Here is a 23802-nt window from a genome sequence, read left to right as displayed (position 1 = left end):
TGCTACTGCACTTTGCTCATGGCTTCCTGCAGCCACCATTTCTTGGTGCTTGTTCACCTTGGGTTGGGACACCTTGTGAGAAGCTTTCTGGCAACTCTCGTCATTTGCAGCTTTCAAACTTGTTAGCTGTTTCTGAAGGTCAGCAATTTGTTTCTTTAGTTCTTCAGTCCCACTAGGAAAGACCTCGGGACCATGATCAGTAATGTCATGTTCATTTAAATAGGATAATTAGAAAATGTAATTACAAAAATGTAATGCCTGCAGCACTTGATATTCTCAGGGGGTCTCCCTTCCAAGTACTAACCAAGCCCTAACCAAGCCCTAACCAAGCCCAACATTGCTTAGCTTCTGAGATCAGACGAGGTCAGGCTTATTCAAGGTGGTTGGCCGCAGGCAATTGCATTTCTGCTTTCATGACTTTTATGTTTAGTGAGCTGGGGGTGATTCCTCCAAAATTTCCTTTTGTCCTCCACACATTTCAATTATAAAATGTAATTACAAAAATGTAATGCCTGCAGCACTTGATATTCCCAGGTGGTCTCCCATCCAATTACTAGCCAAGCCCAACATTGCTTAGCTTCTGAGATCAGAATTATTCAAGGTGGTGCGGCCGCAGGCGATTGCATTTCTGCTTTCATGACTTTTATGTTAAGTGAGCTGGGGGTGATTCCTCCAAAATTTCCTTTTGTCCTCCACACATTTCAATTGTAAAATGTAATTACAAAAATGTAATGCCTGCAGCACTTGATATTCCCAGGTGGTTTCCCATCCAAGTACTAACCAAGCCCAACATTGCTTAGCTTCTGAGATCAGACGAGATCAGCCTTATTCAAGGTGGTGTGGCTGCAGGTGATTGCATTTCTGCCTTCATGACTTTTATGTTTATTGAGCTGGGGGTGAATCATACAAAATTTCCTTTTGTCCTCCACACATTTCAATTGTAAAATGTAATGCCTGCAGCACTTGATATTCCCAGGTGGTCTGCCATCCAAGTACTAACCAAGCCCAACATTGCTTAGCTTCTGAGATCAGACGAGATCAGGCTTATTCAAGGTGGTGTGGCCGCAGGCGATTGCATTTCTGCATTCATGACTTTTATGTTTAGTGAGCTGGGGGTGATTCCTCCAAAATTTCCTTTTGTCCTCCACACATTTCAATTGTAAAATGTAATGCCTGCAGCACTTGATATTCCCAGGTGGTCTCCCATCCAAGTACTAACCAAGCCCAACATTGCTTAGCTTCTGAGATCAGATGAGATCAGGCTTATTCAAGGTGGTGTGGCCGCAGGCGATTGCCTTTCTGCTTTCATGACTTTTATGTTTAGTGAGCTGGGGGTGATTCCTCCAAAATTTCCTTTTGTCCACACATTTCAATTGTAAAATGTAATTACAAAAATGTAATGCCTGCAGCACTTGATATTCCCAGGTGGTCTCCCATCCAAGTACTAACCAAGCCCAAAATTGCTTAGCTTCTGAGATCAGACGCGATCAGACTTATTCAAGGTGGTGTGGCTGCAGAAGTTTGCAGTTCTGCTTTCATGACTTTTATGTTTAGTGAGCTGGGGGTGATTCCTCCAAAATTTCCTTTTGTCCTCCACAAATTTCAATTGTAAAATGTAATGCCTGCAGCTCTTGATATTCATAGGTGGTCTCCCATCCAAGTACAAACCAAGCCCAACATTGCTTAGCTTCTGAGATCAGACAAGATCAGGCTTATTCAAGGTGGTGTGGCTGCAGGAGTTTGCAGTTCTGCTTTCATGACTTTTATGTTTAGTGAGCTGGGGGTGATTCCTCCAAAATTTCCTTTTGTCGTCCACACATTTCAATTGTAAAATGTAATTACAAAAATGTAATGCCTGCAGCGCTGGATATTCCCAGGTGGTCTCCCATCGAAGTCCTAACCAAGCCCAACATTGCTTAGCATCTGAAATCAGACGAGATCAGGCTTATTCAAGGTGGTGTGGCCGCAGGCGATTGCATTTCTGCTTTCATGACTTTTATGTTTAGTGAGCTGGGGGTGATTCCTCCAAAATTTCCTTTTGTCCTCCACACATTTCAATTGTAAAATGTAATGCCTGCAGCACTTGATATTCCCAGGTGGTCTCTTATCCAAGTACTAACCAAGCCCAACATTGCTTAGCTTCTGAGATCAGACAAGATCAGGCTTATTCAAGGTGGTGTGGCCGCAGGCGATTGCATTTCTGCTTTCATGACATGTGAGCTGGGGGTGATTCCTCCAAAGTTTCCTTTTGTCCTCCACACATTTCAATTGTAAAATGAAATGCCTGCAGCACTTGCTATTCCCAGGTGGTCTCCCATCCAAGTCCTAACCAAGCCCAACATTGCTTAGCTTCTGAGATCAGACGAGATAAGGCTTATTCAAGGTGGTGTGGCCGCAGGCAAGTGCATTTCTGCTTTCATGACTTTTATGTTTAGTGAGCTGGGGGTGATTCCTCTAAAATTTCCTTTTGTCCACCACACATTTCAATTGTAAAATGTAATTACAAAAATGTAATGCCTGTAGCACTTGATATTCCCAGGTGGTCTCCCATCCAAGTACTAACCAAGCCCAACATTGCTTAGCTTCTGAGATCAGACTTATTCAAGGTGGTGTGGCCGCAGGCGATTGCATTTCTGCTTTCATGACTTTTATGTTTAGTGAGCTGGGGGTGATTCCTCCAAAATTTCCTTTTCTCCTCCACACATTTCAATTGTAAAATGTAATTACAAAAATGTAATGCCTGTAGCACTTGATATTCCCAGGTGGTCTCCCATCCAAGTACTAACCAAGCCCAACATTGCTTAGCTTCTGAGATCAGACGAGATCAGCCTTATTCAAGGTGATGTGGCCACAGGCGATTGCATTACTGCTTTCATGACTTTTATGTTTAGTGAGCTGGGGGTGATTCCTCCAAAATTTCCTTTTGTCCTCCACACATTTCAATTGTAAAATGTAAAGCCTGCAGCACTTGACATTCCCAGGTGGTCTCCCATTCAAATACTAACCAAGCCCAACATTGCTTAGCTTCAGAGAGCAGACGAGATCAGGCTTATTCAAGGTGGTGTGGCCGCAGGCAATTCCGTTTCTGCTTTCATGACTTTTATGTTTAGTGAGCTGGGGGTGATTCCTCCAAAATTTCCTTTTGTCCTCCACACATTTCAATTGTAAAATGTAATGCCTGCAGCACTTGATATTCCCAGGTGGTCTCCCATCCAAGTACTAACCAAGCCCAACATTGCTTAGCTTCTGAGATCAGACGAGATCAGGCTTATTCAATGTGGTGTGGCCGCAGGCGATTGCATTTCTGCTTTCATGACTTTTATGTTTAGTGAGCTGGGGGTGATTCCTCCAAAATTTCCTTTTGTCCTCCACACATTTCAATTATAAAATGTAATGCCTGCAGCACTTGATATTCCCAGGTGGTCTCCCATCCAAGTACTAACCAAGCCCAACATTGCTTAGCTTCTGAGATCAGACGAGATCAGGCTTATTCAATGTGGTGTGGCCGCAGACTTTTGCATTTCTGCTTTCATGACTTTTATGTTTAGTGAGCTGGGGGTGATTCCTCCAAAATTTCCTTTTGTCCTCCACACATTTCAATTGTAAAATTGTAACGAAATTGGCCTAATAAAGTTCGGGCGCCAGGAAAGTATATATAAACTTCCCAATAAAACACAACTCGTTACTCGGACCTTGTAGCAAAACCAAGTTTCTACCTACGTGACCCTACAATATAAAAATTGCAACTGACTCTTGATAACTTAAGCATAGGGGTTTAAATAAACACCCATTAACATTTATTCCATAACCAGTACTGTCACTCATTTTCGTTTTACACCACACAACACACATTTAAGAGCATTCTTCCTTGACACCTTTAGTACTCAATTAGTTCCCAATCATTGAAACCACATCTATTAAGAAACATACAATAGTATATTTCTCAATTTACATGGTCTCCGCATTATCCTAAGCATAGCACAAGCAATTAAACTGAATAGCCAATAAGATTTTTTTATAGTTAAATGGTAATTCCATTACTCATATTGAGCCCTCCTAACGGATTAACTATGGTTATTCCTCGGATGCAGTTCTTTACACACAGCAAACATTCACGAACCATCTATATCACATATTGAGAAAATGGCAATTCAGTTTAACTGATTCATATGCAAAGAATCAATTTTATACCCTCAATACAACAAACATTCACAAACTATTCATATCACAAGTTATACAAATAGCAATTCAGTTTAGCTGATTCATATGCAAAGAAACTCAGTTAATACAGTTTTAAAATGGAGAGAGAGAAAGAAAGAAGGGAAAAAACCATTAGTATGAAAATAATCAAACACTTTCTTTAAATCTGGTCATAAATATATCTGGTTTCAAACAGACAATGTTTTCCAAGTCATTACACCAACATACAGATAATAAACAAGCAGTTTGCATCAAGGTAAGTAACAGAAATAATGACCGGGAGGCTATAATAAAGTCAAGCAAAGTAAGAAAGGACGTGACATAGATCTAAACAGTCATTTTCCCAAAAGAGAAACGACGGGAACTTCCATAATATTGATTAAGTCCCGCTACAGTTGTCAGCCGTCCTCCTCAAATACACGTGCAGGACAACTCCATAACAATCCAGTAGGCAACAAAAACAAAAAAAAACAAAACAAAACAAAAAAAAAACAGGTTTCAGTCTCGCCAATAATAGAGCAATATGCAGAAAACTCCAGGTTTATCCGGCTAGTAATACAGCAGTATAAAAACTCCAGGTTTCAGTCTCGTTAATTTAAATCAATATGGATTGTTCTCCACGCATTAAATAACCATTGGTGTATTCAAAATTGCAAACCGTGTCGGCGTCTTCACTGGTCCTGCACGTTTCAAATCACTCACCACTTTATTCCTCAATCGTTGACTTGACATCATTCCTGTCCCAACGAATTTCCCCATACACAAAACATCCGTGGTGTCAAAGCTATATTTCATATATTAATTAACGGTAAGCTTAGACACCAAAAAAAACAAACAAAAAAACCTATTACAACTTATTGCCATACTGCATTCTCTCATTCTCTCTCTCTCTGCGTCAATTATTACGTCACTTCCTACAATCACCCTCTCTCTTCCTCCACCTGACGTCTTTATACAATTTTAAAATGATTGACAGCCAAACAGGCTAGTGCTGAATTCAATACGGCACATTTCCCCCCCCCCCCCTTCTTAAAAGCTAACACTACATGGGGTAGCTAAATCAATCTCCTCCTGAGTAAACCTTGAGGTCATAATTTACTTCTCTATGATGTTAATTATAGTTTCTTTCTTGCCGAATTCTAGCCTTATGTACATTTTCAGAAATATGCTTACGCATATGATCAAGATTGGAAACTACCTCATAAGCAGAAGCATCAGGATTAACTGCACACTGCAAGGTCTTCTCTAAGGGACCTTGGAGACGCCGTCCCAAATTTATCTCAGCCGGCGAAAATCCAGTGGATTCTTGAATTGCTGAGTTTATAGCAAAGCGAAATTCAGACAAATACTGATCCCATTTATTGTGCTGATTCCCTACAAAAGAAGCAATCATGGGTTTTAAAGTTCGATTTACCCTTTCCGTTAAGTTGGTCTGAGGATGATAAGCCGTAGTGAATTTTTTTACAACAAGCCATCGATCACACACTTCCTGTAGGATTTGTGATACAAACTGAGGACCACGATCTGAAAGAACACAATCAGGAGTTCCCCATCTCGTGAAAATTTCATTAACCAAGATCCTACTCACAACATCAGCCGTGCCCTTTCGCAAAGGAAATAACTCCACCCACTTATAGTAGTAATCTACTACCACAAGTAACTGAGTGTTTCCTTTAACACTCCGGGGTAACGGACCCATCAAATCCACACCAACCATCTCCCATGGCCGATGAACTTCAGTCTGTTGAAGCTTCCCTCCTGGAAGTCTATTCTCAGGTTTGTAAACCTGACAAGTAACACAATTCTGCACATATTTAATCACATCCTTCCACATTTTAGGCCAGAAGGCTACCTCAGTTATCCTTTTCAATGTTTTATATCTACCAAAATGACCACTCATAGGATTATCATGATAAGCAGATATAACTTGATTTTGCATAGCTTGAGGAATAAAGACTTGATAGCGATATCCTTGATCAGATTGTTTCACTTTTCGATAGACTTTATCCTCCAATATCTCATAAGTAATAGAACTGTTACTTCCTGGATTATTTTCTTCTACTCCAACAAGGAGTTGTTGATACAATTCCTGTACTTCTAGATCTGCTTTCTGAGCTTTCCAGATATCCTCGTCACTGAGAGGAAAAGGTTCGAACAATGCTTGTTGCTTATTAGTCTGCACACTCAACAAGATGTTTTCAGCAGAATCAACAGGTGCTTGCGAAAGAGCATCAGGTGCACAGTTCAACTTTCCCTTTCGATACTCTACAGCAAATGTGAATTCTTGAAGGCGAATCGCCCAACGAATCAAACGAGAATTAGGTTTAGTAGTGTTGAACACCCACAAGAGAGAAGAATGATCAGTAACAACAGTAAAGCGTATTCCCTCCAAGTAATGTCGCCACTTCTCCAATGCCCAAACAACAGCCAGGCATTCCCGTTCAGTTGTAGAGTAGTTTCTTTCAGGAGCTGTTAAAGACCTACTAGCATAAGCTATGACTTTCTCTGATGACTGAGACGATTGTTGGGCTGAAATTGCTCCCAGACCATGACCACTAGTGTCCGTATAAACAATGAAAGGAAGACGAAGATCCGGATGACCTAAAATCGGAGGAGAAGTCAGGCAGTCTTTCAATGTCTGAAAAGCTCTATCACATTCAGCAGTCCACTTAAACGTAGAATTCTTCTTCTTTAAGGCATTCAAAGGTTCAGCAATCTGTGAAAAATTAGGCACAAACCTATGATACCACCCAGCCATGCCTAAGAATCTTTGAATATCTTTAACGGTTTTAGGCTCTGGAAAGATCTTCACTGCCTCCATCTTTTCAGGATCAGCTCCGATACCATCTCCAGTCACCACATGCCCCAGAAACTTAATATGGCGTTTGCAGAATTGACATTTCTTTAAGTTCATAGTTAATCCTGCCTCATCCAACTTCTTCAAAACATCTTCCAAATCTTGTAGATGTTGTTGTACATTCGATGAATAGATGATAATATCATCCAAATACACAAAACAAGTTCTTCGCCGCAACTCTCCCAACACTCTTTCCATTAAGCGTTGGAAAGTAGCTGGAGCATTCTTAAACCAAAAGGCATTACCTTAAAAAGGCCAAATGGAGAAACAAATGCAGTCTTGGTTTTACTGTCTTCATCCATTTCCACTTGCCAGTATCCACTATTCAAATCCAAAGTAGAAAAAATAATAGCTCCCGACAAGGATTCAAGAATCTCGTTAATGGAAGGCATAGGAAAAGCATCATCTTCAGTTTCAGCATTTAATTTCCTATAATCTACACAGAACCTACTTGAACCATCTTTCTTTGGAGATAAAACCACAGGAAAAGCCCAAGAAGAGAAAGAGTGTTCAATAACACCTTTCTCTAACATATCCATAATATGTTCTTTAACCATCTGCTGTTTACTTGCAGACATTCGATACGACTTTTGCTTAATGGACACCAGACTTCTAGTATGGATTCTATGCTGTAAAACCAAAGTTCGACCCAGCTTTAGAGTACACACCTTTGGATAATCTTGTATAAGTTTTGATAGTAACTCAACTTCCTCCTCTGATAAATCAGCTTGACTCACTGCATCTGCAATCAACGTTTGCCGTTGCTTTTCCTGAGAAACCACTTTAGACAAAGAGTGGAAACTATCAGAAGGTTTAATAGCTGAATATAGAAAATTTGCAGCTGAAGAGGCCTTCTTCAACTCTTCCCACCTGGAAAGGAAATTTTCTTTGGTTTTTATCCCAAAAAATCCCATACTCCTGATGACGAACATCAATTTGTATTCCACTTTTTGTGATAAAATCAAGACCAAAGACAAGAACATACGCTAATTTCCCAGATGGCAAAACTACTGTGGGTACCGTCCATCTAAATCCATGCATTTCATATAAAAGCGGAATGCTTCCTATTGGCACACACTCCTCTCCATTTGCTAAATACAAAGGAGCTCCCTCCCAGCTTGTTTTAATTTCTCCCACATTTGCTCCTGTAATAGAGTGAAAGATGAGCCTGTATCCAAGAGGGCATTTCCAACCCAATTACGGATTGTTACACACACCACCAGTTGTTTCAATATACTTTCAGGTGTCTGCTTCTCAGATGGTTTAACATTTTTCCCATGAGGCTTTTTTACCACTTCCGGCAGTGTTCCACTCACAGTAGAAACCGAAGAATCCATTTTAGTAGTTGAAGATTGATTAAAATTTCTATTACTAATATACCTATTTCCAGGCTCTATTTGTTTGGTTGACTTATACCGTGGGCAATTCCCAGGAAGGTGTTGCCCATTACATCTCCAACACAAAACAGTAGAACCACTTACACTAGGTACGACACTTCTTTCATTATGTTTACTAGTCTCATCCTTACTTTTGCTTTGCAAAGCGCTGCGTTGATCAAACTCATATTGATTGAGTTGATCCTTTTCCAACTGACCTCCCAGACATACTAGTTCTTCTACAGTTTGTACTCTTAATCTTAACTGGGAAGTTAAATGAGGATTCATATTTCTCAAAATCATTTTAACTACTTCTGACTCAGACATATCGGATTTCCATTTTTTACATAGAACCTGCAGTACAAACGCAAAATCACGCACACTCTCTCCTTCCTGTTGCCTTCTAGTTCTTATCCTCTCTGCCAATTCATCTTCATAGTCCTCAGACAGAAAAGCTGCCATAAACCGAGACTTAAATTCTGACCATGTATGAACTTGACTTCTAGCAATTTCCCACCAAGCTCTAGCTGTTCCAAATAATACATTCCTTAAAGTAGCAAGAATGTCCTCATCAGACATAGGTCTTAAAGCCAAAAAATCCTGACATTTTTCTAAATATGAAATAGGGTCTGGCTCATCTTCAGACGTTCCAAATGATGGAAACAACAATTTAACTGGTAATTTTCCAACATTTCCCAAACGATCCCCACTCTTAATTACCATAGGAGAACGTAATTGTTCACCTTGCTTTCCAACTTGCTTTACTTCCACACTTTTTTGTAATTGACTGATTTGATTACTCAACACCTCTATTTCTTTCTGCAGACAACCCTGTAAATCCTCAAATTCTATGATAATTTGTGTTTTAAAGCCTGTAATCTCATCCACTGTTGACTGAGCTAAACTCTGCACATTTTGAATTACCTGCTGTAGTTCACTACCCACTTCTGAAGTTAACTGCTTCATATTCCAAATTCCTTCTTCTTTAACCTTGGCAGATTCTCCCTCAATTTTCTCAATTATTATCCGTCCAAAATTCTGAAATTCCTTCTCCACAAAAGTCATAATCTCACTTAACTGCTTTTGTCTTTCCTTCTCCAAATTAAACTCCAGCCTCACAAAATCAGAGCGCATCTGCTCTTGTATTTCTTTCTGGTTTTTCAACAACTGTTCATGTGCAGCCTGAGTTTCCTTTGATACCTCTTTAACTATCTCTATAGTCTATAGTACCAATTAAAGTACGAAATTCAGCGTGGTTACCAACCCCTCTAGCTCTTGGAGTGGGTGTTGGCAAAGGTCTTAATCATGGAGTAAACAATGAACGATCAGACCCTACATGAAGAACCACATGTAACAGGTACTGGTTCTAACAATAGATCCTGCCCTATCAATGCAAAGTTATCATAATTGACTTCTTCCGCCATTTTATCAACAATCAAACCGTCAGAAGCAAAAATATTCACATTTGTTTCTGTCCCTGTTCTGGCGCCAAATTATGTAACGAAATTGGCCTAATAAAGTTCGGGCGCCAGGAAAGTATATATAAACTTCCCAATAAAACACAACTCGTTACTCGGACCTTGTAGCAAAACCAAGTTTCTACCTACGTGACCCTACAATATAAAAATTGCAACTGACTCTTGATAACTTAAGCATAGGGGTTTAAATAAACACCCATTAACATTTATTCCATAACCAGTACTGTCACTCATTTTCGTTTTACACCACACAACACACATTTAAGAGCATTCTTCCTTGACACCTTTAGTACTCAATTAGTTCCCAATCATTGAAACCACATCTATTAAGAAACATACAATAGTATATTTCTCAATTTACATGGTCTCCGCATTATCCTAAGCATAGCACAAGCAATTAAACTGAATAGCCAATAAGATTTTTTTATAGTTAAATGGTAATTCCATTACTCATATTGAGCCCTCCTAACGGATTAACTATGGTTATTCCTCGGATGCAGTTCTTTACACACAGCAAACATTCACGAACCATCTATATCACATATTGAGAAAATGGCAATTCAGTTTAACTGATTCATATGCAAAGAAACTATCAATATCACAGGTTGTACAAGTATCAATTCAGTTTAACTGATTTATACAAAGAATCAATTTTATACCCTCAATACAACAAACATTCACAAACTATTCATATCACAAGTTATACAAATAGCAATTCAGTTTAGCTGATTCATATGCAAAGAAACTCAGTTAATACAGTTTTAAAATGGAGAGAGAGAAAGAAAGAAGGGAAAAAACCATTAGTATGAAAATAATCAAACACTTTCTTTAAATCTGGTCATAAATATATCTGGTTTCAAACAGACAATGTTTTCCAAGTCATTACACCAACATACAGATAATAAACAAGCAGTTTGCATCAAGGTAAGTAACAGAAATAATGACCGGGAGGCTATAATAAAGTCAAGCAAAGTAAGAAAGGACGTGACATAGATCTAAACAGTCATTTTCCCAAAAGAGAAACGACGGGAACTTCCATAATATTGATTAAGTCCCGCTACAGTTGTCAGCCGTCCTCCTCAAATACACGTGCAGGACAACTCCATAACAATCCAGTAGGCAACAAAAACAAAAAAAAAAAAAAACAAAACAAAAAAAAACAGGTTTCAGTCTCGCCAATAATAGAGCAATATGCAGAAAACTCCAGGTTTATCCAGCTAGTAATACAGCAGTATAAAAACTCCAGGTTTCAGTCTCGTTAATTTAAATCAATATGGATTGTTCTCCACGCATTAAATAACCATTGTCGAATTCAAAATTGCAAACCGTGTCGGCGTCTTCACTGGTCCTGCAAGTTTCAAATCACTCGCCACTTTATTCCTCAATCGTTGACTTGACATCATTCCTGTCCCAACGAATTTCGCCATACACAAAACATCCGTGGTGTCAAAGCTATATTTCATATATTAATTAACGGTAAGCTTAGGCACCAAAAAAAACAAACAAAAAAAAAACTATTACAACTAAATGCCATACTGCATTCTCTAATTCTCTCTCTCTCTCTGCGTCAACTATTACATCACTTCCTACAATCACCCTCTCTCTTCCTCCACCTGACGTCTTTATACAATTTTAAAATGATTGACAGCCAAAGAGGCTATTGCTGAATTCAATACGGCACAAAATGTAATGTCTGCAGCACTTGATATTCCGAGGTGGTCTCCCATTCAAGTACTAACCAAGCCCAACATTGCTTAGCTTCTGAGATCAGATGTGATCAGGCTTATTCAAGGTGGTGCGGCCGCAGGCGATTGCATTTCTGCTTTCATGACTTTTATGTTTAGTGAGCTGGGGGTGATTCCTCCAAAATTTCCTTTTGTCCACACATTTCAATTGTAAAATGTAATTACAAAAATGTAATGCCTGCAGCACTTGATATTTCCAGGTGGTCTCCCATCCAAGTACTAACCAAGCCCAACATTGCTTAGCTTCTGAGATCAGACGAGATCAGGCTTATTCATGGTGGTGTGGCTGCAGGCGATTGCATTTCTGCTTTCTTGACTTTTATGTTTAGTGAGCTGGGGGTGATTCCTCCAAAATTTCCTTTTGTCCTCCACACATTTCAATTGTAAAATGTAATGCCTGCAGCACTTGATATTCCCAGGTGGTCTCCCATCCAAGTACTAACCAAGCACAACATTGCTTAGCTTCTGAGATCAGACGAGATCAGGCTTATTCAAGGTGGTGTGGACGCAGGCGATTGCATTTCTGCTTTCATGACTTTTATGTTTAGTGAGCTGGGGGTGATTCCTCCAAAATTTCCTTTTGTCCTCCACACATTTCAATTGTAAAATGTAATGCCTGCAGCACTTGATATTCCCAGGAGGTCTCCCATCCAAGTACTAACCAAGCCCAACATTGCTTAGCTTCTGTGATCAGACGAGATCAGGCTTATTCAAGGTGGTGTGGCCGCAGGCGATTGCATTTCTGCTTTCATGACTTTTATGTTTAGTGAGCTGGGGGTGATTCCTCCAAAATTTCCTTTTGTCCTCCACACATTTCAATTGTAAAATGTAATTACAAAAGTGTAATGCCTGCAGCACTTGATATTCCCAGGTGGTCTCCCATCCAAGTATTAACCAAGTCCAACATTGCTTAGCTTCTGAGATCAGACGAGATCAGGCTTATTCAAGGTGGTGTGGCCGCAGGCGATTGCATTTCTGCTTTCATGACTTTTATGTTTAGTGAGCTAGGGGTGATTCCTCCAAAATTTCCTTTTGTCCTCCACACATTTCAATTGTAAAATGTAATGCTAGCAGCACTTGATGTTCCCAGGTGGTCTCCCATCCAAATACTAACCAAGCCCAACATTGCTTAGCTACTGAGATCAGACGAGATCAGGCTTATTCAAGGCGGTTAGACCACCTTGAATTTGCCTGATCTCAGAAGCTAAGCAATGTTGGGCTTGGTTAGTACTTGGATGGGAGACCACCTGGGAATATCAAGTGCTGCAGGCATTACATTTTTGTAATTACATTTTACAATTGAAATGTGTGGACGACAAAAGGAAATTTTGGAGGAATCACCCCCAGCTCACTAAACATAAAAGTCATGAAAGCAGAAATGCAATCGCCTGTGGCCACACCACCTTTAATAAGCCTGATCTCGTCTGATCTCAGAAGCTAAGCAATGTTGGGCTTGGTTAGTACTTGGATGGGAGACCACCTGGGAATATCAAGTGCTGCAGGCATTACTATTTTACAATTGAAATGTGTGGAGGACAAAAGGAAATTTTGGAGGAATCACCCCCAGCACACTAAACATAAAAGTCATGAAAGCAGAAATGCAATCGCCTGCGGCCACACCACCTTGAATAAGATTGATCTCGTCTGATCTCAGAAGCTAAGCAATGTTGGGGCTTGGTTAGTACTTGGATGGGAGACCACCTGGGAATATCAAGTGCTTCAGGCATTACATTTTACAATTGAAATGTGTGGAGGACAAAAGGAAATTTTGGAGGAATCACCCCCAGCTCACTAAACATAAAAGTCATGAAAGCAGAAATGCAATCGCCTGCGGCCACACCACCTTGAATAAGCCTGATCTCGTCTGATCTCAGAAGCTAAGCAATGTTGGACTTGGTTAGTACTTGGATGGGAGACCACCTGGGAATATCAAGTGCTCCAGGCATTACATTTTTGTAATTACATTTTACAATTGAAATGTGTGGAGGACAAAAGGAAATTTTGGAGGAATAAGAAAAAAAAAAAAATAAAAAAAAAAAAAAAATAAGCCTGATCTCAGAAGCTAAGCAATGTTGGGCTTGGTTAGTACTTGGATGGGAGACCAACTGGGAATATCAAGTGCTGCAGGCATTACATTTTTGTAATTACATTTTACAATTGAAATGTGTGGAGGACAAAAGGAAATTTTGGAGGAATAAAAAAAAAAAAAAAAAAAATAAGCCTGATCTCGTCTGATCTCAGAAGCTAAGCAATGTTGGGCTTGGTTAGTACTTGGATGGGAGACCACCTGGGAATATCAAGTGCTGCAGGCATTACATTTTACAATTGAAATGTGTGGAGGACAAAAGGAAATTTTGGAGGAATCACCCCCAGCTCACTAAACATAAAAGTCATGAAAGCAGAAATGCAATCGCCTGCGGCCACACCACCTTGAATAAGCCTGATCTCGTCTGATCTCAGAAGCTAAGCAATATTGGGCTTGGTTAGTACTTGGATGGGAGACCACCTGGGAATATCAAGTGCTGCAGGCATTACATTTTACAATTGAAATGTGTGGAGGACAAAAGGAAATTTTGGAGGAATCACCCCCACCTCCCTAAACATAAAAGTCATGAAAGCAGAAATGCAATCGCCTGCGGCCACACCACCTTGAATAAGCCTGATCTCGTCTGATCTCAGAAGCTAAGCAATGTTGGGTTTGGTTAGTACTTGGATGGGAGACCACCTGGGAATATCAAGTGCTGCAGGCATTACATTTTTGTAATTACATTTTACAATTGAAATGTGTGGAGGCCAAAAGGAAATTTTGGAGGAATCACCCCCAGCTCACTAAACATAAACGTCATGAAAGCAGAAATGCAATCGCCTGCGGCCACACCACCTTGAATAAGCCTGATCTCGTCTGATCTCAGAAGCTAAGCAATATTGGGCTTGGTTAGTACTTGGATGGGAGACCACCTGGGAATATCAAGTGCTGCAGGCATTACATTTTACAATTGAAATGTGTGGAGGACAAAAGGAAATTTTGGAGGAATCACCCCCAGCTCACTAAACATAAAAGTCATGAAAGCAGAAATGCAATCGCCTGCGGCCACACCACCTTGAATAAGTCTGATCTCAGAAGCTAAGCAATGTTGGGTTTGGTTAGTACTTGGATGGGAGACCACCTGGGAATATCAAGTGCTGCAGGCATTACATTTTTGTAATTACATTTTACAATTGAAATGTGTGGAGGCCAAAAGGAAATTTTGGAGGAATCACCCCCAGCTCACTAAACATAAAAGTCATGAAAGCAGAAATTCAATCGCCTGCGGCCACACCACCTTGAATAAGCCTGATCTCAGAAGCTAAGCAATGTTAGGCTTGGTTAGTACTTGGATGGGAGACCACCTGGGAATATCAAGTGCTGCAGGCATTACATTTTACAATTGAAATGTGTGGAGGCCAAAAGGAAATTTTGGAGGAATCACCCCCAGCTCACTAAACATAAAAGTCATGAAAGCAGAAATGCAATCGCCTGCGGCCACACCACCTTGAATAAGCCTGATCTCAGAAGCTAAGCAATGTTGGGCTTGGTTAGTACTTGGATGGGAGACCACCTGGGAATATCAAGTGCTGCAGGCATTACATTTTACAATTGAAATGTGTGGAGGACAAAAGGAAATTTTGGAGGAATCACCCCCAGCTCACTAAACATAAAAGTCATGAAAGCAGAAATGCAATCGCCTGCGGCCACACCACCTTGAATAAGCCTGATCTCGTCTGATCTCAGAAGCTAAGCAGTGTTGGGCTTGGTTAGTACTTGGATGGGAGACCACCTGGGAATATCAAGTGCTGCAGGCATTACATTTTACAATTGAAATGTGTGGAGGACAAAAGGAAATTTTGGAGGAATCACCCCCAGCTCACTAAACATAAAAGTCATGAAAGCAGAAATGCAATCTCCTGCGGCCACACCACCTTGAATAAGCCTGATCTCGTCTGATCTCAGAAGCTAAGCAGTGTTGGGCTTGGTTAGTACTTGGATGGGAGACCACCTGGGAATATCAAGTGCTGCAGGCATTACATTTTACAATTGAAATGTGTGGAGGACAAAAGGAAATTTTGGAGGAATCACCCCAGCTCACTAAACATAAAAGTCATGAAAGCAGAAATGCAATCGCCTGCGGCCACACCACCTTGAATAAGCCTGATCTCGTCTGATCTCAGAAGCTAAGCAATGTTGGGCTTGGTTAGTACTTGGATGGGAGACCACCTGGGAATATCAAGTGCTGCAGGCATTACATTTTACAATTGAAATGTGTGGAGGACAAAAGGAAATTTTGGAGGAATCACCCCCAGCTCACTAAACATAAAAGTCATGAAAGCAGAAATGCAATCGCCTGCGGCCACACCACCTTAAATAAGCCTGATCTCGTCTGATCTCAGAAGCTAAGCAGTGTTGGGCTTGGTTAGTACTTGGATGGGAGACCACCTGGGAATATCAAGTGCTGCAGGCATTACATTTTACAATTGAAATGTGTGGAGGACAAAAGGAAATTTTGGAGGAATCACCCCCAGCTCACTAAACATAAAAGTCATGAAAGCAGAAATGCAATCGCCTGCGGCCACACCACCTTGAATAAGCCTGATCTCAGAAGCTAAGCAATGTTGGGCTTGGTTAGTACTTGGATGGGAGACCACCTGGGAATATCAAGTGCTGCAGGCATTACATTTTACAATTGAAATGTGTGGAGGACAAAAGGAAATTTTGGAGGAATCACCCCCAGCTCACTAAACATAAAAGTCATGAAAGCAGAAATGCAATCGCCTGCGGCCACACCACCTTGAATAAGCCTGATCTCGTCTGATCTCAGAAGCTAAGCAATGTTGGGCTTGGTTAGTACTTGGATGGGAGACCACCTGGGAATATCAAGTGCTGCAGGCATTACATTTTACAATTGAAATGTGTGGAGGACAAAAGGAAATTTTGGAGGAATCACCCCCAGCTCACTAAACATAAAAGTCATGAAAGCAGAAATGCAATCGCCTGCGGCCACACCACCTTAAATAAGCCTGATCTCGTCTGATCTCAGAAGCTAAGCAGTGTTGGGCTTGGTTAGTTCTTGGATGGGAGACCACCTGGGAATATCAAGTGCTGCAGGCATTACATTTTACAATTGAAATGTGTGGAGGACAAAAGGAAATTTTGGAGGAATCACCCCCAGCTCACTAAACATAAAAGTCATGAAAGCAGAAATGCAATCGCCTGCGGCCACACCACCTTGAATAAGCCTGATCTCAGAAGCTAAGCAATGTTGGGCTTGGTTAGTACTTGGATGGGAGACCACCTGGGAATATCAAGTGCTGCAGGCATTTCATTTTACAATTGAAATGTGTGGAGGACAAAAGGAAATTTTGGAGGAATCACCCCCAGCTCACTAAACATAAAAGTCATGAAAGCAGAAATGCAATCGCCTGCGGCCACACCACCTTGAATAAGCCTGATCTCAGAAGCTAAGCAATGTTGGGCTTGGTTAGTACTTGGATGGGAGACCACCTGGGGATATCAAGTGCTGCAGGCATTACATTTTTGTAATTACATTTCACAATTGAAATGTGTGGAGGACAAAAGGAAATTTTGGAGGACTCACCCCCAGCTCACTAAACATAAAAGTCATGAAAGCAGAAATGCAATCGCCTGCGGCCACACCACCTTGAATAAGCCTGATCTCGTCTGATCTCAGAAGCTAAGCAATGTTGGGCTTGGTTAGTACTTGGATGGGAGACCACCTGGGAATATCAAGTGCTGCAGGCATTACATTTTACAATTGAAATGTGTGGAGGACAAAAGGAAATTTTGGAGGAATCACCCCCAGCTCACTAAACATAAAAGTCATGAAAGCAGAAATGCAATCGCCTGCGGCCACACCACCTTGAATAAGCCTGATCTCAGAAGCTAAGCAATGTTGGGCTTGGTTAGTACTTGGATGGGAGACCACCTGGGAATATCAAGTGCTGCAGGCATTACATTTTTGTAATTACATTTTACAATTGAAATGTGTGGAGGACAAAAGGAAATTTTGGAGGAATCACCCCCAGCTCACTAAACATAAAAGTCATGAAAGCAGAAATGCAATCGCCTGCGGCCACACCACCTTGAATAAGCCTGATCTCGCCTGATCTCAGAAGCTAAGCAATGATGGGCTTGGTTAGTACTTGGATGGGAGACCACCTGGGAATATCAAGTGCTGCAGGCATTACATTTTTGTAATTACATTTTACAATTGAAATGTGTGGAGGACAAAAGGAAATTTTGGAGGAATCACCCCCAGCTCACTAAACATAAAAGTCATGAAAGCAGAAATGCAATCGCCCGCGGCCATACCACCTTGAATAAGCCTGATCTCAGAAGCTAAGCAATGTTGGGCTTGGTTAGTACTTGGATGGGAGACCACCTGGGAATATCAAGTGCTGCAGGCATTACATTTTTGTAATTACATTTTACAATTGAAATGTGTGGAGGACAAAAGGAAATTTTGGAGGAATCACCCCCAGCTCACTAAACATAAAAGTCATGAAAGCAGAAATGCAATCGCCTGCGGCCACACCACCTTGAATAAGCCTGATCTCGTCTGAGCTCAGAAGCTAAGCAATGTTGGGCTTGGTTAGTACTTGTATGGGAGACCACCTGGGAATATCAAGTGCTGCAGGCATTACATTTTTGTAATTACATTTTACAATTGAAATGTGTGGAGGACAAAAGGAAATTTTGGAGGAATCACCCCCAGCTCCCTAAACATAAAAGTCATGAAAGCAGAAATGCAATCGCCTGCGGCCACACCACCTTGAATAAGCCTGATCTCAGAAGCTAAGCAATGTTGGGCTTGGTTAGTACTTGGATGGGAGACCACCTGGGAATATCAAGTGCTGCAGGCATTACATTTTACAATTGAAATGTGTGGAGGACAAAAGGAAATTTTGGAGGAATCACCCCCACCTCACTAAACATAAAAGTCATGAAAGCAGAAATGCAATCGCCTGCGGCCACACCACCTTGAATAAGCCTGATCTCGTCTGATCTCAGAAGCTAAGCAGTGTTGGGCTTGGTTAGTACTTGGATGGGAGACCACCTGGGAATATCAAGTGCTGCAGGCATTACATTTTTGTAATTACATTTTACAATTGAAATGTGTGGAGGACAAAAGGAAATTTTGGAGGAATCACCCCCAGCTCACTAAACATAAAAGTCATGAAAGCAGAAATGCAATCGCCTGCGGCCACACCACCTTGAATAAGCCTGATCTCGTCTGATCTCAGAAGCTAAGCAGTGTTGGGCTTGGTTAGTACTTGGATGGGAGACCACCTGGGAATATCAAGGGCTGCAGGCATTACATTTTTGTAATTACATTTTACAATTGAAATGTGTGGAGGACAAAAGGAAATTTTGGAGGACTCACCCCCAGCTCACTAAACATAAAAGTCATGAAAGCAGAAATGCAATCGCCTGCGGCCACACCACATTGAATAAGCCTGATCTCGTCTGATCTCAGAAGCTAAGCAACGTTGGGCTTGGTTAGTACTTGGATGGGAGACCACCTGGGAATATCAAGTGCTGCAGGCATTACATTTTTATAATTACATTTTACAATTGAAATGTGTGGAGGACAAAAGGAAATTTTGGAGGAATCACCCCCAGCTCACTAAACATAAAAGTCATGAAAGCAGAAATGCAATCGCCTGCGGCCACACCACCTTGAATAAGCCTGATCTCGTCTGATCTCAGAAGCTAAGCAATGTTGGGCTTGGTTAGTACTTGGATGGGAGACCACCTGGGAATATCAAGTGCTGCAGGCATTACATTTTACAATTGAAATGTGTGGAGGACAAAAGGAAATTTTGGAGGAATCACCCCCAGCTCACTAAACATAAAAGTCATGAAAGCAGAAATGCAATCGCCTGCGGCCACACCACCTTGAATAAGCCTGATCTCGTCTGATCTCAGAAGCTAAGCAATGTTGGGCTTGGTTAGTACTTGGATGGGAGACCACCTGGGAATATCAAGTGCTGCAAGCATTACATTTTTGTAATTACATTTTACAATTGAAATGTGTGGAGGACATTAGGAAATTTTGGAGTAATCACCCCCAGCTCACTAAACATAAAAGTCATGAAAGCAGAAATGCAATCGCCTGCGGCCACACCACCTTGAATAAGCCTGATCTCGTCTGCTCTCAGAAGCTAAGTAATGTTGGGCTTGGTTAGTACTTGGATGGGAGACCACCTGGGAATATCAAGTGCTGCAGGCATTACATTTTTGTAATTACATTTTACAATTGAAATGTGTGGAGGACAAAAGGAAATTTTGGAGTAATCACCCCCAGCTCACTAAACATAAAAGTCATGAAAGCAGAAATGCAATCGCCTGCGGCCACACCACCTTGAATAAGCCTGATCTCGTCTGATCTCAGAAGCTAAGCAATGTTGGGCTTGGTTAGTACTTGGATGGGAGACCACCTGGGAATATCAAGTGCTGCAGGCATTACATTTTTGTAATTACATTTTACAATTGAAATGTGTGGAGGACATTAGGAAATTTTGGAGGAATCACCCCCAGCTCACTAAACATAAAAGTCATGAAAGCAGAAATGCAATCGCCTGCGACCACACCACCTTCAATAAGCCTGATCTCGTCTGATCTCAGAAGCTAAGCAATGTTGGGCTTGGTTAGTACTTGGATGGGAGACCACCTGGGAATATTAAGTGCTGCAGGCATTACATTATTGTAATTACATTTTACAATTGAAATGTGTGGAGGACAAAAGGAAATTTTAGAGGAATCACACCCAGCTCACTAAACATAAAAGTCATGAAAGCAGAAATGCAATCGCCAGCGGCCACACCACCTTGAATAAGCCTTATCAAGCCTGATATCGCCTGATCTCCGAAGCTAAGCAATGTTGGGCTTGGTTAGTACTTGGATGGGAGACCACCTGGGAATATCAAGTGCTGCAGGCATTACATTTTTGTAATTACATTTCACAATTGAAATGTGTGGAGGACAAAAGGAAATTTGAGAGGAATCACCCCCATCTCACTAAACATAAAAGTCATGAAAGCAGAAATGCAATCGCCTGCTGCCACACCACCTTGAATAAGCCTGATCTCGTCTGATCTCAGAAGCTAAGCAGTGTTGGGCTTGGTTAGTACTTGGATGGGAGACCACCTGGGAATATCAAGTGCTGCAGGCATTACATTTTACAATTGAAATGTGTGGAGGACAAAAGGATATTTTGGAGGAATCACCCCCAGCTCACTAAACATAAAAGTCATGAGAGCAGAAATGCAATCGCCTGCGGCCACACCACCTTGAATAAGCCTGATCTCGTCTGATCTCAGAAGCTAAGCAATGTTGGGCTTGGTTAGTACTTGGATGGGAGACCACCTGGGAATATCAAGTGCTGCAGGCATTACATTTTTGTAATTACATTTTACAATTGAAATGTGTGGACAAAAAAAGGAAATTTTGGAGGAATCACCCCCAGCTCACTAAACATAAAAGTCATGAAAGCAGAAATGCAATCACCTGCGGCCACACCACCTTGAATAAGCCTGATCTCGTCTGATCTCAGAAACTAAGCAATGTTGGGCTTGGTTAGTACTTGGATGGGAGACCACCTGGGAATATCAAGTGCTGCAGGCATTACATTTTTGTAATTACATTTTACAATTGAAATGTGTGGAGGACAAAAGGAAATTTTGGAGGAATCAACCCCAGCTCACTAAACATAAAAGTCATGAAAGCAGAAATGCAATCGCCTGCGGCCACACCACCTTGAATAAGCCTGATCTCGTCTGATATCAGAAGCTAAGCAATGTTGGGCTTGGTTAGTACTTGGATGGGAGACCACCTGGGAATATCAAGTGCTGCAGGCATTACATTTTTGTAATTACATTTTACAATTGAAATGTGTGGACAAAAAAAGGAAATTTTGGAGGAATCACCCCCAGCTCACTAAACATAAAAGTCATGAAAGCAGAAATGCAATTGCCTGCGGCCACACCACCTTGAATAAGCCTGATCTCGTCTGATCTCTGAAGCTAAGCAATGTTGGGCTTGGTTAGAACTTGGATGGGAGACCACCTGGGAATATCAAGTGCTGCAGGCATTACATTTTAAAATTGAAATGTGTGGAGGACAAAAGGAAATTTTGGAGGAATCACCCCCAGCTCACTAAACATAAAAGTCATGAAAGCACAAAGGCAATCGCCTGCGTCCACACCACCTTGAATAAGCCTGATCTCGTCTGATCTCAGAAGCTAAGCAATGTTGGGCTTGGTTAGTACTTGGATGGGAGACCACCTGGGTATATCAAGTGCTGCAGGCATTACATTTTACAATTGAAATGTGTGGAGGACAAAAGGAAATTTTGGAGGAATCACCCCCAGCTCACTAAACATAAAAGTCATGAAAGCAGAAATGCAATCGCCTGCGGCCACACCACCTTGAATAAGCCTGATCTCGTCTGATCTCAGGAGCTAAGCAATGTTGGGCTTGGTTAGTACTTGGATGGGAGACCACCTGGGAATATCAAGTGCTGCAGGCATTACATTTTACAATTGAAATGTGTGGAGGACAAAAGGAAATTTTGGAGGAATCACCCCCAGCTCACTAAACATAAAAGTCATGAAAGCAGAAATGCAATTGCCTGCGGGCACACCACCTTGAATAAGCCTGATCTCGCCTGATCTCAGAAGCTAAGCAATGTTGGGCTTGGTTAGTATTTGGATGGGAGACCACCTGGGAATATCAAGTGCTGCAGGCATTACATTTTAAAATTGAAATGTGTGGAGGAGGAGAGGAAATTTTGGAGGAATCACCCCCAGCTCACTAAACATAAAAGTCATGAAAGCAGAAATGCAATCGCCTGCGGCCACACCACCTTGAATAAGCCTGATCTCGTCTGATCTCAGAAGCTAAGCAATGTTGGGCTTGGTTAGTAGTTGGATGGGAGACCACCTGGGAATATCAAGTGCTGCAGGCATTACATTTTACAATTGAAATGTGTGGAGGACAAAAGGAAATTTTGGAGGAATCACCCCCAGCTCACTAAACATAAAAGTCATGAAAGCAGAAATGCAGTCGCCTGCAGCCATACCACCTTGAATAAGCCTGATCTCGTCTGATCTCAGAAGCTAAGCAATGTTGGGCTTGGTTAGTACTTGGATGGGAGACCACCTGGGAATATCAAGTGCTGCAGGCATTACATTTTACAATTGAAATGTGTGGAGGACAAAAGGAAATTTTGGAGGAATCACCCCCAGCTCACTAAACATAAAAGTCATGAAAGCAGAAATGCAATTGCCTGCGGCCAGACCACCTTGAATAAGCCTGATCTCGTCTGATCTCGGAAGCTAAGCAATGTTGGGCTTGGTTAGTACTTGGATGGGAGACCACCTGGGAATATCAAGTGCTGCAGGCATTACATTTTTGTAATTACATTTTACAATTGAAATGTGTGGAGGACAAAAGGAAATTTTGGAGGAATCACCCCCAGCTCACTAAACATAAAAGTCATGAAAGCAGAAATGCAATCGCCTGCGGCCACACCACCTTGAATAAGCCTGATCTCGTCTGATCTCAGAAGCTAAGCAATGTTGGGCTTGGTTAGTACTTGGATGGGAGACCACCTGGGAATATCAAGTGCTGCAGGCATTACATTTTACAATTGAAATGTGTGGACGACAAAAGGAAATTTTGGATGAATCACCCCCAGCTCACTAAACATAAAAGTCATGAAAGCAGAAATGCAATTGCCTGCTGCCACACCACCTTGAATAAGCCTGATCTCAGAAGCTATGCAATGTTGGGTTTGGTTAGTACTTGGATGGGAGACCACCTGGGAATATCAAGTGCTGCAGGCATTACATTTTACAATTGAAATGTGTGGAGGACAAAAGGAAATTTTGGAGGAATCACCCCCAGCTCACTAAACATAAAAGTCATGAAAGCAGAAATGCAATCACCTGTGGCCACACCACCTTGAATAAGCCTGATCTCGTCTGATCTCAGAAGCTAAGCAATGTTGGGCTTGGTTAGTACTTGGATGGGAGACCACCTGGGAATATCAAGTGCTGCAGGCATTACATTTTTGTAATTACATTTT

At 41.3% G+C, this 23802-nt stretch overlaps 35 non-coding genes and 32 pseudogenes across 35 annotated transcripts; 47 read left to right on the top strand and 20 right to left on the bottom strand.

Annotated features, from left to right (window-relative positions):
* Positions 1 to 509: 509 nt before the first annotated feature.
* Positions 510 to 618, bottom strand: LOC131716527 (5S ribosomal RNA; annotated as a pseudogene).
* Positions 619 to 732: 114 nt separating this feature from the next.
* LOC131713758 (5S ribosomal RNA) lies at positions 733 to 851 on the bottom strand (annotated as a pseudogene).
* Positions 852 to 951: 100 nt separating this feature from the next.
* LOC131711674 (5S ribosomal RNA) lies at positions 952 to 1070 on the bottom strand. Its single transcript, XR_009313562.1, has one exon. It is a non-coding gene; the product is annotated as a 5S ribosomal RNA (ribosomal RNA).
* Positions 1071 to 1170: 100 nt separating this feature from the next.
* Positions 1171 to 1289, bottom strand: LOC131717746 (5S ribosomal RNA). The gene has a single exon (XR_009316637.1). It is a non-coding gene; the product is annotated as a 5S ribosomal RNA (ribosomal RNA).
* A 111-nt stretch (positions 1290 to 1400) lies between these two features.
* LOC131714304 (5S ribosomal RNA) lies at positions 1401 to 1519 on the bottom strand (annotated as a pseudogene).
* Positions 1520 to 1619: 100 nt separating this feature from the next.
* Positions 1620 to 1738, bottom strand: LOC131715387 (5S ribosomal RNA; annotated as a pseudogene).
* A 114-nt stretch (positions 1739 to 1852) lies between these two features.
* On the bottom strand, positions 1853 to 1971 carry LOC131715557 (5S ribosomal RNA; annotated as a pseudogene).
* A 100-nt stretch (positions 1972 to 2071) lies between these two features.
* Positions 2072 to 2190, bottom strand: LOC131714200 (5S ribosomal RNA; annotated as a pseudogene).
* A 91-nt stretch (positions 2191 to 2281) lies between these two features.
* LOC131714378 (5S ribosomal RNA) lies at positions 2282 to 2400 on the bottom strand (annotated as a pseudogene).
* A 114-nt stretch (positions 2401 to 2514) lies between these two features.
* Positions 2515 to 2623, bottom strand: LOC131716314 (5S ribosomal RNA; annotated as a pseudogene).
* Positions 2624 to 2737: 114 nt separating this feature from the next.
* On the bottom strand, positions 2738 to 2856 carry LOC131713630 (5S ribosomal RNA; annotated as a pseudogene).
* Positions 2857 to 2956: 100 nt separating this feature from the next.
* LOC131714183 (5S ribosomal RNA) lies at positions 2957 to 3075 on the bottom strand (annotated as a pseudogene).
* A 100-nt stretch (positions 3076 to 3175) lies between these two features.
* LOC131716814 (5S ribosomal RNA) lies at positions 3176 to 3294 on the bottom strand. The gene has a single exon (XR_009315699.1). It is a non-coding gene; the product is annotated as a 5S ribosomal RNA (ribosomal RNA).
* A 100-nt stretch (positions 3295 to 3394) lies between these two features.
* LOC131711102 (5S ribosomal RNA) lies at positions 3395 to 3513 on the bottom strand. The gene has a single exon (XR_009312984.1). It is a non-coding gene; the product is annotated as a 5S ribosomal RNA (ribosomal RNA).
* An 8088-nt stretch (positions 3514 to 11601) lies between these two features.
* LOC131713984 (5S ribosomal RNA) lies at positions 11602 to 11720 on the bottom strand (annotated as a pseudogene).
* A 111-nt stretch (positions 11721 to 11831) lies between these two features.
* Positions 11832 to 11950, bottom strand: LOC131713267 (5S ribosomal RNA; annotated as a pseudogene).
* A 100-nt stretch (positions 11951 to 12050) lies between these two features.
* LOC131713811 (5S ribosomal RNA) lies at positions 12051 to 12169 on the bottom strand (annotated as a pseudogene).
* A 100-nt stretch (positions 12170 to 12269) lies between these two features.
* LOC131712520 (5S ribosomal RNA) lies at positions 12270 to 12388 on the bottom strand. Its single transcript, XR_009314411.1, has one exon. It is a non-coding gene; the product is annotated as a 5S ribosomal RNA (ribosomal RNA).
* A 114-nt stretch (positions 12389 to 12502) lies between these two features.
* Positions 12503 to 12621, bottom strand: LOC131712886 (5S ribosomal RNA). Its single transcript, XR_009314773.1, has one exon. It is a non-coding gene; the product is annotated as a 5S ribosomal RNA (ribosomal RNA).
* A 101-nt stretch (positions 12622 to 12722) lies between these two features.
* LOC131716354 (5S ribosomal RNA) lies at positions 12723 to 12840 on the bottom strand (annotated as a pseudogene).
* Positions 12841 to 13042: 202 nt separating this feature from the next.
* LOC131711410 (5S ribosomal RNA) lies at positions 13043 to 13161 on the top strand. The gene has a single exon (XR_009313293.1). It is a non-coding gene; the product is annotated as a 5S ribosomal RNA (ribosomal RNA).
* Positions 13162 to 13262: 101 nt separating this feature from the next.
* On the top strand, positions 13263 to 13382 carry LOC131715309 (5S ribosomal RNA; annotated as a pseudogene).
* Positions 13383 to 13482: 100 nt separating this feature from the next.
* LOC131713516 (5S ribosomal RNA) lies at positions 13483 to 13601 on the top strand (annotated as a pseudogene).
* A 467-nt stretch (positions 13602 to 14068) lies between these two features.
* LOC131711909 (5S ribosomal RNA) lies at positions 14069 to 14187 on the top strand. The gene has a single exon (XR_009313798.1). It is a non-coding gene; the product is annotated as a 5S ribosomal RNA (ribosomal RNA).
* A 100-nt stretch (positions 14188 to 14287) lies between these two features.
* LOC131711219 (5S ribosomal RNA) lies at positions 14288 to 14406 on the top strand. Its single transcript, XR_009313102.1, has one exon. It is a non-coding gene; the product is annotated as a 5S ribosomal RNA (ribosomal RNA).
* A 114-nt stretch (positions 14407 to 14520) lies between these two features.
* On the top strand, positions 14521 to 14639 carry LOC131711907 (5S ribosomal RNA). Its single transcript, XR_009313796.1, has one exon. It is a non-coding gene; the product is annotated as a 5S ribosomal RNA (ribosomal RNA).
* Positions 14640 to 14739: 100 nt separating this feature from the next.
* On the top strand, positions 14740 to 14848 carry LOC131716268 (5S ribosomal RNA; annotated as a pseudogene).
* A 114-nt stretch (positions 14849 to 14962) lies between these two features.
* LOC131716030 (5S ribosomal RNA) lies at positions 14963 to 15071 on the top strand (annotated as a pseudogene).
* A 100-nt stretch (positions 15072 to 15171) lies between these two features.
* On the top strand, positions 15172 to 15280 carry LOC131715054 (5S ribosomal RNA; annotated as a pseudogene).
* Positions 15281 to 15380: 100 nt separating this feature from the next.
* Positions 15381 to 15499, top strand: LOC131710067 (5S ribosomal RNA). The gene has a single exon (XR_009311937.1). It is a non-coding gene; the product is annotated as a 5S ribosomal RNA (ribosomal RNA).
* Positions 15500 to 15599: 100 nt separating this feature from the next.
* On the top strand, positions 15600 to 15718 carry LOC131711921 (5S ribosomal RNA). The gene has a single exon (XR_009313810.1). It is a non-coding gene; the product is annotated as a 5S ribosomal RNA (ribosomal RNA).
* A 99-nt stretch (positions 15719 to 15817) lies between these two features.
* LOC131718134 (5S ribosomal RNA) lies at positions 15818 to 15936 on the top strand. The gene has a single exon (XR_009317030.1). It is a non-coding gene; the product is annotated as a 5S ribosomal RNA (ribosomal RNA).
* Positions 15937 to 16036: 100 nt separating this feature from the next.
* Positions 16037 to 16155, top strand: LOC131712464 (5S ribosomal RNA). Its single transcript, XR_009314355.1, has one exon. It is a non-coding gene; the product is annotated as a 5S ribosomal RNA (ribosomal RNA).
* Positions 16156 to 16255: 100 nt separating this feature from the next.
* LOC131715053 (5S ribosomal RNA) lies at positions 16256 to 16364 on the top strand (annotated as a pseudogene).
* A 100-nt stretch (positions 16365 to 16464) lies between these two features.
* LOC131718133 (5S ribosomal RNA) lies at positions 16465 to 16583 on the top strand. Its single transcript, XR_009317029.1, has one exon. It is a non-coding gene; the product is annotated as a 5S ribosomal RNA (ribosomal RNA).
* A 100-nt stretch (positions 16584 to 16683) lies between these two features.
* LOC131713768 (5S ribosomal RNA) lies at positions 16684 to 16802 on the top strand (annotated as a pseudogene).
* A 100-nt stretch (positions 16803 to 16902) lies between these two features.
* Positions 16903 to 17011, top strand: LOC131715052 (5S ribosomal RNA; annotated as a pseudogene).
* A 100-nt stretch (positions 17012 to 17111) lies between these two features.
* LOC131716061 (5S ribosomal RNA) lies at positions 17112 to 17220 on the top strand (annotated as a pseudogene).
* A 114-nt stretch (positions 17221 to 17334) lies between these two features.
* Positions 17335 to 17453, top strand: LOC131718132 (5S ribosomal RNA). Its single transcript, XR_009317028.1, has one exon. It is a non-coding gene; the product is annotated as a 5S ribosomal RNA (ribosomal RNA).
* Positions 17454 to 17553: 100 nt separating this feature from the next.
* LOC131715051 (5S ribosomal RNA) lies at positions 17554 to 17662 on the top strand (annotated as a pseudogene).
* Positions 17663 to 17776: 114 nt separating this feature from the next.
* Positions 17777 to 17895, top strand: LOC131712591 (5S ribosomal RNA). Its single transcript, XR_009314482.1, has one exon. It is a non-coding gene; the product is annotated as a 5S ribosomal RNA (ribosomal RNA).
* A 114-nt stretch (positions 17896 to 18009) lies between these two features.
* On the top strand, positions 18010 to 18118 carry LOC131715375 (5S ribosomal RNA; annotated as a pseudogene).
* A 114-nt stretch (positions 18119 to 18232) lies between these two features.
* Positions 18233 to 18351, top strand: LOC131712103 (5S ribosomal RNA). Its single transcript, XR_009313992.1, has one exon. It is a non-coding gene; the product is annotated as a 5S ribosomal RNA (ribosomal RNA).
* Positions 18352 to 18465: 114 nt separating this feature from the next.
* On the top strand, positions 18466 to 18574 carry LOC131715050 (5S ribosomal RNA; annotated as a pseudogene).
* Positions 18575 to 18674: 100 nt separating this feature from the next.
* Positions 18675 to 18793, top strand: LOC131710066 (5S ribosomal RNA). Its single transcript, XR_009311936.1, has one exon. It is a non-coding gene; the product is annotated as a 5S ribosomal RNA (ribosomal RNA).
* Positions 18794 to 18907: 114 nt separating this feature from the next.
* LOC131712140 (5S ribosomal RNA) lies at positions 18908 to 19026 on the top strand. The gene has a single exon (XR_009314030.1). It is a non-coding gene; the product is annotated as a 5S ribosomal RNA (ribosomal RNA).
* A 114-nt stretch (positions 19027 to 19140) lies between these two features.
* On the top strand, positions 19141 to 19259 carry LOC131718805 (5S ribosomal RNA). Its single transcript, XR_009317701.1, has one exon. It is a non-coding gene; the product is annotated as a 5S ribosomal RNA (ribosomal RNA).
* A 114-nt stretch (positions 19260 to 19373) lies between these two features.
* On the top strand, positions 19374 to 19492 carry LOC131718131 (5S ribosomal RNA). Its single transcript, XR_009317027.1, has one exon. It is a non-coding gene; the product is annotated as a 5S ribosomal RNA (ribosomal RNA).
* Positions 19493 to 19592: 100 nt separating this feature from the next.
* LOC131711338 (5S ribosomal RNA) lies at positions 19593 to 19711 on the top strand. The gene has a single exon (XR_009313222.1). It is a non-coding gene; the product is annotated as a 5S ribosomal RNA (ribosomal RNA).
* Positions 19712 to 19825: 114 nt separating this feature from the next.
* LOC131712940 (5S ribosomal RNA) lies at positions 19826 to 19944 on the top strand. The gene has a single exon (XR_009314828.1). It is a non-coding gene; the product is annotated as a 5S ribosomal RNA (ribosomal RNA).
* Positions 19945 to 20058: 114 nt separating this feature from the next.
* Positions 20059 to 20177, top strand: LOC131718130 (5S ribosomal RNA). Its single transcript, XR_009317026.1, has one exon. It is a non-coding gene; the product is annotated as a 5S ribosomal RNA (ribosomal RNA).
* Positions 20178 to 20291: 114 nt separating this feature from the next.
* On the top strand, positions 20292 to 20410 carry LOC131713886 (5S ribosomal RNA; annotated as a pseudogene).
* A 114-nt stretch (positions 20411 to 20524) lies between these two features.
* Positions 20525 to 20653, top strand: LOC131716448 (5S ribosomal RNA; annotated as a pseudogene).
* A 114-nt stretch (positions 20654 to 20767) lies between these two features.
* On the top strand, positions 20768 to 20886 carry LOC131712281 (5S ribosomal RNA). The gene has a single exon (XR_009314174.1). It is a non-coding gene; the product is annotated as a 5S ribosomal RNA (ribosomal RNA).
* A 100-nt stretch (positions 20887 to 20986) lies between these two features.
* Positions 20987 to 21105, top strand: LOC131718129 (5S ribosomal RNA). Its single transcript, XR_009317025.1, has one exon. It is a non-coding gene; the product is annotated as a 5S ribosomal RNA (ribosomal RNA).
* A 114-nt stretch (positions 21106 to 21219) lies between these two features.
* LOC131711443 (5S ribosomal RNA) lies at positions 21220 to 21338 on the top strand. Its single transcript, XR_009313326.1, has one exon. It is a non-coding gene; the product is annotated as a 5S ribosomal RNA (ribosomal RNA).
* A 114-nt stretch (positions 21339 to 21452) lies between these two features.
* On the top strand, positions 21453 to 21571 carry LOC131711992 (5S ribosomal RNA). Its single transcript, XR_009313881.1, has one exon. It is a non-coding gene; the product is annotated as a 5S ribosomal RNA (ribosomal RNA).
* A 114-nt stretch (positions 21572 to 21685) lies between these two features.
* LOC131713835 (5S ribosomal RNA) lies at positions 21686 to 21804 on the top strand (annotated as a pseudogene).
* Positions 21805 to 21904: 100 nt separating this feature from the next.
* LOC131713551 (5S ribosomal RNA) lies at positions 21905 to 22023 on the top strand (annotated as a pseudogene).
* Positions 22024 to 22123: 100 nt separating this feature from the next.
* On the top strand, positions 22124 to 22242 carry LOC131710918 (5S ribosomal RNA). Its single transcript, XR_009312801.1, has one exon. It is a non-coding gene; the product is annotated as a 5S ribosomal RNA (ribosomal RNA).
* Positions 22243 to 22342: 100 nt separating this feature from the next.
* LOC131714034 (5S ribosomal RNA) lies at positions 22343 to 22461 on the top strand (annotated as a pseudogene).
* Positions 22462 to 22561: 100 nt separating this feature from the next.
* LOC131711142 (5S ribosomal RNA) lies at positions 22562 to 22680 on the top strand. The gene has a single exon (XR_009313024.1). It is a non-coding gene; the product is annotated as a 5S ribosomal RNA (ribosomal RNA).
* A 100-nt stretch (positions 22681 to 22780) lies between these two features.
* Positions 22781 to 22899, top strand: LOC131710120 (5S ribosomal RNA). The gene has a single exon (XR_009311989.1). It is a non-coding gene; the product is annotated as a 5S ribosomal RNA (ribosomal RNA).
* Positions 22900 to 22999: 100 nt separating this feature from the next.
* On the top strand, positions 23000 to 23118 carry LOC131710709 (5S ribosomal RNA). Its single transcript, XR_009312591.1, has one exon. It is a non-coding gene; the product is annotated as a 5S ribosomal RNA (ribosomal RNA).
* Positions 23119 to 23232: 114 nt separating this feature from the next.
* On the top strand, positions 23233 to 23351 carry LOC131718128 (5S ribosomal RNA). Its single transcript, XR_009317024.1, has one exon. It is a non-coding gene; the product is annotated as a 5S ribosomal RNA (ribosomal RNA).
* Positions 23352 to 23451: 100 nt separating this feature from the next.
* LOC131716517 (5S ribosomal RNA) lies at positions 23452 to 23560 on the top strand (annotated as a pseudogene).
* Positions 23561 to 23660: 100 nt separating this feature from the next.
* On the top strand, positions 23661 to 23779 carry LOC131712070 (5S ribosomal RNA). Its single transcript, XR_009313959.1, has one exon. It is a non-coding gene; the product is annotated as a 5S ribosomal RNA (ribosomal RNA).
* The last annotated feature ends 23 nt before the right edge of the window (positions 23780 to 23802 follow it).

This window comes from Acipenser ruthenus, chromosome 44 (genome assembly GCF_902713425.1).
Source record: "Acipenser ruthenus chromosome 44, fAciRut3.2 maternal haplotype, whole genome shotgun sequence".
Classification (NCBI taxonomy): Eukaryota; Metazoa; Chordata; class Actinopteri; order Acipenseriformes; family Acipenseridae; genus Acipenser; species Acipenser ruthenus.
Note: the sequence above shows the minus strand (reverse complement) of the source record. Positions and strands in the feature narration are given on the sequence as shown.